Consider the following 11,020-nt stretch of genomic DNA (forward strand, 5'->3'; position numbering starts at 1 on the left):
CAAGTTACTTCAGAGAAACCTGTATGCACTGGACTAAGCAGAACAGATGACCAGGGCCCAGAGCAAAGTAGAAATCATAATAAATGTTTATTCATTAGAGAAGAAAAAGAAAATAAAGAGTTTCTTTTTAAAGATTCAGTTTGTGGGAACTAAGCTGCAAAAGCAATTACTGCTCTCTCAGAAAACTCTGTTAAAGTTCTCAACACATACAGAAGAGTTTTTAAGTACTGGAAACTGGTGATCCAGAGGATCTAAGGCCTTCCTCTGGTCTCCATTTCCACAAACAGCTCTGTAGACAAAGACTTAACCTAATAAAATGTAATCTGAATAAAACTTTTGCAATAAAAAAAGAATGCAAGATATCTGTTTATGTTAAATTTGCATTAACCTTCAGTTTTCTTTCTTTACTTGTATGCTTCAGGATGTAGGGAATTAGTTAATAATATACAAGTGCTCAACCATATTTTTGGTTTATAATCAAACAATTAAACAGTTTTGGGAGTATCAATAAACAGTTGTAATCCTAATGATTGCTGCCTTAATATTCAGAAAAACTTTCTATAAGTTTTCCTTTCATCTTTTATTATTTATTTGCATTTAAACATTTCCATGTCTCTTTTATAACTGAAACATTTTCAAATGCAAGTATGAACAGATTCTTGCTGTTATTCTTCTAAACCAAATACTTCAGGATTGCCTGATAATTCATTTATAACAATATTCAAAATGTATCTTCATGTATAGTATTTTGTGTGAGATGGAGAGATTTAAAAAAATGACCTAATTTTGTTGTCTGTGTTAACAGTCTCAAGAAAATGTTTCCATATAGTAGTTTTGGGGTTTTTACTAAGTCTTTATCTTGGGTAATAATTAGTGTAAATTGCAATAGTGACAGAAAGGTCATGATGACACTATCTGGTCAGAATTGTGGTTGCTAGAAAATTTTATGGCAGACCAGGTAGTTTTAGAATGGAAAGCCTTTTTTTTTTTTTTTTGCATTCTTTGTCATTTTACTTATCTATCCTTGTCGTTTATATAAATATTTTGAAGCCATATTTTCTTATCGGGGTAATATGCACACATGAACCATAGCAAAAAACAGAATTAAGACTTGAGAAGAATATCATGGAATACTTCTTCATTCTATTTAAACACTGTAAGGAAGAGAATGATAAAAAAAAAGAAAGAAATGGTGAAGATCAATAAACTATAAAAATTAAAATAATAATTTGTGCCTTATCTGAAAAACAATTTAATTATAGCATATACTATAACTCTATAAAGGATTTTAACTTGTTTAACTATATAAAAACACAGTTGAAAATCATGCATCTTGGCAAGGTCACTAGTGCAGGGAAAAGCATAAAACAAATGTTTTAGTTAATTTTGTTTTATTGAATATATATCCAATAAATACATATTTATATATTTAAATTATATATAATTTAATAACTATTGAATAAATAATGAATATATTTATTCATTTAAATATATATATGTATTTATAAAGATTATAAGGTTAGATTCTGCTTATGCCCTCCTCTCCCCCAAATCTTCTCAGATCCTCTCCTTTCCTTACTCACCCAAATCCACATCTTTCTTTCTCATTAGAATACAAACTGGTAAACCAGGATAAAATAAATTAAAAAAAACAATTATAGGACAAAATAAATAGAAGAAAAAAATGGAAAGAAAAAGCTTAAAAACACACATGGTCATTCACACAGAAACCTCATAAAAACAAAACAGGAAACCATAATATGTATCCAAAACAAAACAAAATAGCCCTGGCAAGTCATATTGAGACAATGAACTTCCTAAAATGTCATTGAGATAACTTTTGTGTTGTCTTTCTACTGCTGGGCACAGGATATGATCTTAAGAGGGATTTGTTTTCTCAGTGAGACTCTTTGGGAGAAAACCAATTTTTCTTTCACAAGCAGTTATCAATAAAGACAGTGTCTGGATTAGGTATCGGGGCTTCTGTCCACTTCCCCTCTCACCACCGTGGCCACATCTTCCCCAAACCTGTGCAGGCCCTGTTTATTCTGTCTCAGTCTCTGTGAGTTCATATGTGAATTAGTTCTTCTGTATTTAGAAGGTTTTATTTCCTTCATCCCCTCTGACTCTTCTGTCATTTCTGCCCCTCTCCTACAGGGTTTGCTGAGCCCTGAAGTGAGGGCTTTGGTAGAGACATCCTAATTAGCACTAAGTGTTCCACCATCTTTCACTATCTGCATATTATCTGTATGTGGGTCTCTGTATTTCTTTCCATTTACTGTTCAAGAGGAAGCTTCTCTGATGATGAGTGAGCAAGACACTGAACTCTAAGGATAACAGAATGTTACTAGATGTCATTTTATTTCTGGCTACCTTTAATGGAACATCAGGATTTGGGTTCCCCCAGGTAGCTGGCATACCTAGTCTTAAGTTCTTTTCCACCTGAACAGGGACAAGTTCTATCTCATGGAATGGCCCTAAATCTAACCAAATATTGCTTGGCTAGTCTTGCAAACTTTGTTCCACTATTGTACCTAGGTATCTTGCAGGCAAGTCACCACTGAAGTTCAAAGGGTTTGTAGTGAGACTGGTGTTTTCCTTTCTCCTTCGGTACTGTGCAGAGTACTTTCCACGAACACTAGTCAGAAGAGGTTAAAGGCAACCATATGACTTCTCTAGTTTCAATTAATTTTGTAGGTGTCATCTTCAGTAATAGAGACAACTAAGTAAGATCACCCCTCCAAGCTCTTACCAGCCAAGTCCCCTTAAAGCACACCCAGTAGTGATAAACTGTACCCTGTCACTGATGTACATTTTTCATCCCACAACTCTGACTGCTTTCCTGGAGTTCAGGATGCCAGGCCAAACTAGTATTAGGGACCCCAGAGACAAGGTTGGTACACAAAAATGCCAGAGAGCACACTCCACAAACTCCCTAGGGAAACATTTGCTTGAGACTGCTAATAAATATTGTTTCAATCTAAAACCAAGCAAGTAAAGTACCTGTATGATAAGAACTTCAAAATTTTCAAGAAAGAAATTAAGGAAGATACTACAGTACAGAAAGATCTCTCATGTTCATGAATCTTTAGGATTATATAGTAAAAATCATCTTAGCAAAAACAATCTATAAGTTCAATGCAATTCCCACCAAAATTCCAACACGTTTTTACAAACCTTGGAAGAACAATTCTCATCTTTATATGGAAAAACAAAATCCCAAGATAGCTAAAAAAATCATCTAGAATTAAAGAACTTCTGGGGGTATCTTCATCCCTGATTTCAAGCTATACTAAAAGCAATAGTAATTTAAAAACCTCATCATATTGGCATAAAAATAAACACATTGATCAATGGCCCTGAATTGAAGACCCAGAAATAAACCATAACCTAAGGACACTTCATTTTTGACAAAGAAGCCAAAACCATACAACGGAAAAAATAGTATATTCAACAAGTGCTGCTGGTCTAACTGGAGAGCTGCATATAGAAGAATGCAAATAGATCCATATTCATATGCTACACAAAAATAAAGTCCATGAGGATCAAAGAGATTAGCATAAAATCAGATATACTAAATCTAATAGAAGAGAAAGAGGAGAATAACCTTGAACACATTGGCATAGAAGACAATTTCCTGAACAGAACAACAATAGCTCAGACACTAAGATCAACAATTAAAAAATGGGACCCCATGAAACTGAAAAGTATTTGGCAGTCAAAAGATACCAACAAAAGGAGAAAATGACAGCCTACAGAATGGGAAAAGATCTTCAACAACTTCACATCTGAAATAGGGCTGGCATCCAAAATATATTAAATACTCAAGAAACTACACATCAACAATCAATATAACCCAATTTTTAAAACAAGGTACAAATCTAAAGAGAGAATTCTCAACAGAACAATTGCTAATGGCCAAAAAGGTTTTAAAGAAATGTTCGCCATCCTGAGTCATTAGGGAAGTGCGAATCAAACTATCTCTAAGATTCCATTTTATACCCATCAGAAAGGCTAAGATCAAAATCTTAAGTACCACCTCATGCTGGAAAGAATGTAGAACAATGGGAAGACTCCTCCATTGCTGCTGTAAGTGCAAACTTCTACAAACTATTGTGGAAATCAATTTTGCAGTTTCTCAGGAAATTGGGAATAGTTCTTCCTAAGACCCAGCTATACCTTTCCTGGGTATATACCCAAAATATGCTCTATGATACCAAAAGGACAGCTGCTCCACTCTGTTCATACCAGCTTGGTTACATAAAGTAGGAACAACCTAGATGTTCCTCAACTTTAGAATGGATAAAGAAAATATGGTACATTTACACAATGAAAATGACATAATAAAAATTTCAGGCAAATGGAACTAAAAAAGATCATCCTGAGTGAAGTATTCTAGACCCAGAAATAGAAATATAGTAAGTATTTACTCACTTATAAGTGGATATTAGTCATAAATCACAGGATAATCACTCACCATACTACAGACCCAAAGAAACGAAATAACAAGCACAGAGATACAAAGGAGGACATTTGAATCTCACTGTGAAGGGGAAATAGATTAGACGTTGGAGGTGGATGGAGGGAGGGGGTAAGGTGGGAAATGGAAACATGGAGGGATGAGGTGAGAGGAGGATGGAGGGGGAGAGTGCTAGGAAAAAAACTAGATCAGAGGCTCTCTGGAAAAAGCTAGAAACCTAGGACAATGAATACCCCCAGGAACCTATATAGGTGACCCCAGCTTAGACTCCTAGCAATAGAAGGCATGGAGCATGAACTGACAATTTGCTGTAACCAAGTAAGACTTCCAATGGAGGAATTAGGACACCAACTAGCCACAAAATCTGAGATGCAGAATTTGTCCTGCCTATAAGATATGCAATAATAAAGGATGGATCAGGATTTGAGGGAAGGGTCAAACAATGAATGGTCCAGCTTAAAACATATACCATAAAAGGCATACCATCCCTAACACTATTAATGATACTCTGTTCTGCTTGCACACAGGAACCTAGCACAGCTGTCATTCAAGAGGCTTTACCTAGCAACTAGTGAAAACAGATGGAGAGACCCACAGCCAAACATTAAGTGGAGTTTGGAGAATCCTGTGGAATAGCGGGAGCTCAGATTAAGGGAGCCAGAGGCATCAAGAACACCACACAAAAACCTGCAGAATCAACTAACTTGGGACAATAAAAGCTCATGGAAACTGAACTGCCAACTACAGAGTATACTTGGGACAGACCTAGGCTCTCTGCAAAGTTTTGTTGCTGGGTCTTTATGTGGGACTGCCTTTTTGGGTCCCTTTCCTCTAACTGGATTGCCTTGTCTAGCCTCAAAGAAGGATGGAGCATATTTTAGGTATATGCCCAAGAGTGGAACAGATGGATTTTGAAGGCAATTGAATTCTAGGTTCTTAAAAAGTGCCAAACTAATTTCCACTTTGGCTGTACAAATTTGCACTCCTATTAGTAAAGGTTGAATGTTACTTTTACTCCACATACTTACTAGTAAGGACTGTCATTTTATCACTGATATTGTCCATTCTGACTGATGTAAGATGAAATATCAAGTAGATTTGATTGACACTTCCCTGATGAATAAAGATGTTGAAAATTTCTTTACATGATTCTCAGACATTTGCATTTCTTCTTTTGAGAATTTAGTTTTGATCTATACTCAATTTTAATTGGGTTATTTTATTTATGTCCAGATTGCTTAGTTATTTATATATTTTATATAATATCCCCTTATTACGGATGGTGTTGGTAAAATTATTCTGTCATTCAGTAGCCTGTCACACTTTCTGAATTATGGTTTCTGTTGGTATGCATGATGTCCCATCCATTAATGGTTTACCTCAGTGCCTATGCTATTGGTGTCTAGAAAGTACTGTTTCATTGAGTTCAATATATTGCTCACTTTCTTTTCTATCAGATTCAATCTTTTCTACCTGGACTTATATTTAGGTCATTAATCCATTTGGAGTTTGTTTTGTCAGTATGGCCCTATTTGCATTCTTCTACATTTAGCCATCTAATTTGATTAGAACCATTTGTTAAAGATGCTGTCTCTTCTTAGTGAGCAATTCTAGCTTCCTTCTCAAAAACCTTATATCCATTGGTGTGTGGACTTATATTTGAGTTTTCAACTCAGTTTCATTCATCAATATTTCTGTTTTTATGCCACCAATACCATGTTGCTTTTATTACTATAGTTCTGTAGTGCAATTTGAGGTCTGGGATCATGATACCCAACAGTTCTTTTATTATTCAGGATTGCTTTAGCTAGTCTGAAGTTTTTCTTCTTTCCATATGAAGCTGAAAATTGTTCTTTCAAGTTCTCTGAAGAATTGTGTTGGATTTTGATGGAGATTACATTGAATCTGTAAATTGTTTTTGATATAATGACTAACTTTACTATATTAATCCTACCAATCTATTGAGAATAGCAGATCTTTCCATCTCCTGATATCTTGAATTTTTTCTTCCATGTCTTAAAGTTTTTATCATACAAGTCTTTCACTTGCTTGATTAGTTATCCTAAGATATTTTGTCCTTTTTGAGACATTTTGTTGGAAGTTACTATTTCTCTAATTTCTTTCTCAGTCCATTTGTCATTTGTATATAGGAAGTCTATTTACTATTATATATTAATTTTGTGTCCTGACACTTTGTTGAAAATGTTTATCAAATATAGGATATATTTGTACAATATTTAGAGTCACTTATAAATGCCATCATATTATCTGTAATAGGAGATACCAAAGTATCTTTCTCCCCTTCTTACTTATATCCCATTGTTTGCCTTTAGTTGTTTTATTGTTCTAGCTAAAACTTCCAGCACTATATTGAATAGGCATCTAGAGAGTAGACAACCTTGTCTTGTTTCTGATTTTAGTTGAAATGCATCGAGCATGTCTCTATTTAGGTGGATGTTGCCTCTATTAATTTGAGGTATGTACTTCGATCCATAGTTTCTCAAATCCTTTTTTTTATTAGATATTTTCTTTATTTACATGTCATATGATTTCTCCTTTCTCAGTTTTTCCTCCAACAAACAAACAAACAAACAAACAAAAACAACAAGAACAAACCCCTGTTTCTTCCCCCCCTCCAAGACTTTTAATGTGATGTGGTGTTGGATTTTGCCAAAGTCCTATTGTGAATCAAATGAGATTGTCATGTGGTTTCTGTCTTTCCATCTTTTTATACTATTTTTTACTAAGCATTATATTTATTAATTTAAGCATGTTGAACCATTATTACATCTCTGGGATGAAAGCTACTCGATCATGGTGGACGATCTTTGATCTTTATTATGTCTTCTTGGACCCAGTTTGCAAGTAATTTTACTGTGAATGTTTGGATCTATGTTCATAAAGGGAAATTCATCTATAATTCTTCCTTTGCACTGTTTAGATGTCATGGAGGTAGTCGCACCATAAAAAGAACTGGATAATATTCCTTCTGTTTCTACTTTGTCTAATAATTTCAGGAGTATTAGACTTCTTTGAAAAGCTGGTATAATTCTGTACTAAAAACCATCTGGCCCCAGGCTTGATCTGGTTGGATGCCTTTTAATTACTGCTTCTATTTCTCTTGGGATTATAGGTCTGTTTAAACGGCTTACGTGATCTTGAATCAACTGTGGTAGCTGTTATATATCAAGAAAATTATACATTTGTTTTAAATTATTTGATGGAGTATGAGCTTTTGTTTGTCTTTGTTTCTTTATGATATCAGTTTGCTCTGGCATTTCTCTCTTTGGTTTTTGCCCTGAGGTGATGCCTATCTTTGATCCTAAGGTTTATTGTTTTGGATACAGCAGAGGGATGAATCCTGTTTTTTTTTTCTTTTTTGTCTTTTAGTCTGTGTCTTTTTGGGCATAGGGTGGAGACAGAGACCACTGATGTTGAGAGTTATCAATAAGCAGTGTTTGTTGCTTCCATTTTGTTGCTGTTGTAGTGGTGGTGGTGGTGGTGGTGGTTCCTCCCACCCCTGACTCACTTTGATCTGTGTGTCAGAGATTCTTTATTTCTTGTGTTTTCCTGGCTGTGTTCAACCTCTTCAGATTGAGGTTTTCCTTCTAGTACCTTCTCTAGAGCTGTATTGTAGATACCTCATATATGTGGTTTTAAATCTTGGAATGTCTTTTTTTCTCCATCTATTGTAATCGAAAGTTTTGCTGGATTTAGTAGTTTGGGATCCCATCTAAATTTCTTAAAGTTTGTAGAACATTGGTCCAGGCTTTTAGAGTCTACAACAAGAAGTCTGGAGTAATTTGTTCTCTCTCTCTCTCTCTCTCTCTCTCTCTCTCTTTCTCTCTCTCTCTTCTCTCTCCCTTTCTCCTCTCTCTCTGTCTCTCTCTCCTCTCTCTCTGTCTCTCTGTCTCTGTCTCTCTCTCCTCTGTCTCCTCTCTCTCTCCTCTCTCTCTGTCCCTTTCTCTCTTTCTGTCTCTCTCCTTCTCTGTCTCTGTCTCTCTCTGTCTCTCTCCTCTCTCTGTCTCTCTCTGTCTTTCTCTGTCTCTCTCTCTCTCCTCTTTCTCTCTGTCTCTGTCTCTCTCCTCTCTCTCTTTCTCTCTCTATCTCTGTCTGTCTGTCTCTCTCTCTGTCTCTCTGTCTCAGAATTATTTTATTACTTTACATCCCAAATGTTACATCTACCTCCTTTTCGACTCTGAGAAGGTGCTCCTTTGTTACATACGTGTCTGGGGCCTTGGAGTAGCCCATGTGTGCTCTTCGATTGGTGGCTTAGTCTCTGAGAACTCCCTGCCATCTGGGTTAATTAACCCAGTCTTCCAAGGGGGTTGCCATTTCTTTCAGCTCCTTCAGTATATCTCCTAACTCTTCCATAGAGGTCTTGGGTCTCTGTGTCAAGGTATTGGCAGTTGACATAATGAAATGGAGATGGGCTAAAAGAGTGAAGATCTGCCGAAACTAAGATCACGAAGATGAGTGGGATTTGCAGGAAATGGAAAAAAAAGAGAGAGAGAGCTGTGCAGTGGTCTACTGCTCTGGGGTTGAGATTGGGGAACTGGAATAGGTGGATGCGAAGGAAAGTGACAATTGCCTATCTTATTCCAGGGCCTGTGTTGCCACTGGCCTCCCAGGAAAAGAGTGTCTAGGGTATAACCAGATAATACCACAGTTCACTCTCAAATTCAAAATGCACCAAATGTTAAGGAAATTCTTAAAGAATTGTGACTTTTCCAAGAATAATTAATTTTTTTAGAGGTTTATTTGGGTCAAACTTTGTCTTATATCTGCTGAGATGCTTTTGTGTATCTTTTCTTCTCCCCTCCCCCACCTTTTCAGTACCTAAAATTGACTTGTGGTTGTAGACATATGTTTTCATATCCAAAGATGCCCTCTTCCTTGGTTTTCTTCTTTAGTTTATTGATGAAGATTTATAGATATATTAACTTGGCTTTCTTTAGTGAAGTGGCCTTCTAGTTCCAGATACTTGTGAATAGAATCCATGATCAAATTAGTTTATTTTTTTTCAATCAGTGGTCTAATATGTTGTTAAGTACTCATCTGTTTGTATTTTGCAAACTTTATCCCTTTAGTTTCCTTTCTTTTTAAATGTATTCTCTAAAGTTTTGGTAGCCTCATTATTTGCCCAAATTTATTATGTTAATTTTGTTTAAAACAGGTTAAAAGTTTCCTTGACATTTTTACTTTCTAGAACACCTTGTATAGACTAGCTACATTTTTCTTACTTAAATATTTGATATAATTTGTCAATGAAGGTATCTCTGTCTATTTTGTTGCAAGAATATTACTATAAAATTAATTACTGTAAGCCACAGGCCCATTCATATCCAGAAATTCTTGAGTGAGCTATGGTAAGTTGTGGTTTTTATGAACCTTGTTTGTTTCATCTATACTGAAATGATGGTCATAGAACAACTTACATCCTTGATAAGGCCTTTAATATCTAAAGCATCTAAAATGATACCATTTCACTCAGTACTGATATTGATAATTTCATCCATTTCTCTTTATATTCCTTGCACACTTAGTCAAGTATCCTGTTGACCAAAACACGTGGGGTAAGAAAGGCATATTTCCACTTACTGCTCCACATCACAGTTTGTCATTAAGGAAGCCAAAGAAGAGATTCAAATTAGGAACCTGGAGACAAGAACTGAAGGAGGTGGGCATGGATTAGTGGTGTCTACTGCTTGCTTCTTATGGCTTCACCATTTTGCTTCCTTGTAAACACTAGGACCACATACCCAGAAATGGTATAACCTCCAGCAGTTTTGGCTCTTACAAAAATTCTTACTCAAGAATTTTTGGACATGAATGGGTCTGTTTCTATTAAATTTAACTAATTTTGTAGTTAATGCTTTTGTAACAAGCATTGATTTATTGATAACAAGCATTCAAAAACAAGTTCTACAGGCTTGCCTATAGCAGGCAATGCTCTCTGAGGAGTTTTCTCAACCAAGATACCATCTTTTCAGATGACCTGACATTGTACAAAATTGGCAAAAGAATTGAAGAAAACAAAGCAGCCCAAGCAGGACTTTTTTGCTGTTGTGATAAAAAGAAGCTTGCAGTAGGAAAAATTGATTGGATTTGTGGCTTAGATGACAGAGCCATCATAGCAGAGAAGGCAAGTGTCAGAAGCAGGATTATACAAATGTGGATCAAGAAGCAGACGGAAAACACCCTCACTCTGGACCTTTTTCTTTTTCCCTTTATTATTTATTCTGGGATCGCTGCACATATGGCTCTTCCCTCTTTACTCAAACCTCTCTGGACATACTCTTATAGACACACCAAAAATGTGCCTCATTAATCCATCCTTTTTTCTCATCAGACCAAGTTGGCAACCCAAACTAACCATTGGGATTCTATATGGTTAGAGATTTATGAATTTTATCCAGTAACAGGTAGAATAGCTTTGATTTTATCAATTTATCAGTTTTTTTCCTTCTCACTCTTCTTTCATGTGTATTATTCTTCTATTCAGTTTGCTTAAGGCATTGCTAGATTGGAATAGCTTCG

This window comes from Mastomys coucha, unplaced genomic scaffold (genome assembly GCF_008632895.1).
Source record: "Mastomys coucha isolate ucsf_1 unplaced genomic scaffold, UCSF_Mcou_1 pScaffold22, whole genome shotgun sequence".
Lineage (NCBI taxonomy): Eukaryota > Metazoa > Chordata > Mammalia > Rodentia > Muridae > Mastomys > Mastomys coucha.